Source organism: Mus caroli, chromosome 14 (assembly GCF_900094665.2).
Source record: "Mus caroli chromosome 14, CAROLI_EIJ_v1.1, whole genome shotgun sequence".
NCBI classification, from domain to species: domain Eukaryota; kingdom Metazoa; phylum Chordata; class Mammalia; order Rodentia; family Muridae; genus Mus; species Mus caroli.
The window spans coordinates 111170074-111172018 of record NC_034583.1 but is presented as its reverse complement, the minus strand read 5'-3'; positions in this window follow the sequence as shown (position 1 = coordinate 111172018).

Here is a 1945-nt window from a genome sequence, read left to right as displayed (position 1 = left end):
AAAAAGTACTTGAGACACCTGGAGTATGGAGAAGTAACAACAAAATTGGAAACTGTGATGGAGCCAAATGATCAAACTCGCACAAGTGAGCAGCCTTGGTGTTCATGTTTTCAGACTTCCCCACAGAAGTTGATGTGCCTCGGGGGTTCTGAAAAACACCTCAGAAGGCTTGAGGCCCGTCCTTTAATAAATCAACAAGAAGTTTGCACTTCTGCTTCAGAAATATTCAAGTTGGTTTTATTATAACATTATATTTCACTGCTCTGAAACTCTTTAGAGAATCGGTGGTGAGGAACTGGTGCTGTGTCCAGCCATATTTGTGCTTTCACTACATATTCTCCATGACAGCCTTGCCCCAGCTCTTTTCTCTAAGTCTACCATTTATTTCCCAAGTAAGGAAGAAAAGCATGGAACCTTTGCCTGTGACATGTGGCTCCAGGTACAGGTTGGCCATTCACCTAGTTACATTATTTAGATATTTTACTTCTGTACATTAATAATGGGGAATTAGACTCTACTAGTACAGCTGTATTTAAACCCACCTCTTCTTACAACACTTATCGCTGCAGTCTGGAATACATTTCCATGGTGCCAGCTTTCCACCTCTTAAGGCCAATATCCACCTTCATGACACTAAACCATCTCTTCCTTGGGAGCCCCCACTGTGCTTTATTATTATTATTATTATTCTTTTCTAACAGGGTCTTACTGTATAAGCCCAGGCTGGTCTCAAATGTGTAATCCTCTTGCCTTAAAATCCCTAGTGCTGGGATTACAGGCATGAGCTCCCGGGAATTTTGCATTTTTATGCCTAAATCACAGGCAGTTAGCTGCACAGAAGAGCAAGGGAATTGAGGGCAGCAGAAGTCTGACTGCTGTCCAGAGGAGAGTAAGGGTGGAGCTGCAGCACAGGTAAGAGAGAGAATGTGGAGAGGCTGAGGTGAAGGTTACAGGTAGAACCTTAGGAAGTTCTCCAGAAAAACGGGTAAACGACAACATTAAGTAAGATTGTCAGGGCACAAGCATCCGGGTCAATGCAGATTGTCCCCCAGTCCCAGTGTTGCAGGAAATATTTAAAAATGAGCCAGCACATTCCTTACTTGTGCCAGGCACCAGCAACTCTCTGCCCCGTGGGGCCAGGCCGGCCATGCACTGGCGGGCAATGGCCAACCTAATTTTATCTCATGGAGACTCTGACTCAGAGCTCCAAAATCTCTGCACTCAGTTCGCTAAGTTCCCACTGGCGGGTCGTTACCACGCCAGCCCTGTGCTTCAAGCCCCCCATGACTTTTGTGGTGCACCTCAGGCAAACCCACGTTTTGCCGCCGTACCTTTGAACCCAGACGAGACGCAGTGTGAAGGAAAATGCAACACAGACTTAGTTCAGAAACAACGGGTAACTCAATCCTGGGTACAGCAACTAAAACCCTAACTTGTAAGCCTTAATAAATCTAAGTCCTCCGTATACTGGGGACCAAACCTTTAACCCCTGGGCCTTGGGGAGATATTCCAGATTCCAGCTTGTAAGTGCCTTCATTTACCTGGCCACGGTCACGTGATCTGGGTGTGATGCATTAAACCAGCCCAGTTGAAGGATCCACAGCCAAAACGGAGGCTGCAGTTTATTGAGAACAATAAGACTTGCGATACCCTTATCAGAAACAGAATATAATGGAAATTGTCAGGGTCAATACAGTTGTAGTGGCTAAGATACAATGACATTTGCAAGTTATACAGGGCACACAAGATTAATGTCTAAGACCCATAGTCCCATCAAGCTTCCATGCTTTCTTGACTTCCAAGGGGACATACAGAGAAACACAAAGAGACCTGAATGCTTCACTGCCTGAGGGAGTGCCTCAGTCTCTCAGGGACTGGAAAGCACTTTGTACCCCAGGAGCCATGGACATTACATAGCCTCTCAAGGCAGCTGGGCCAGGCCAAC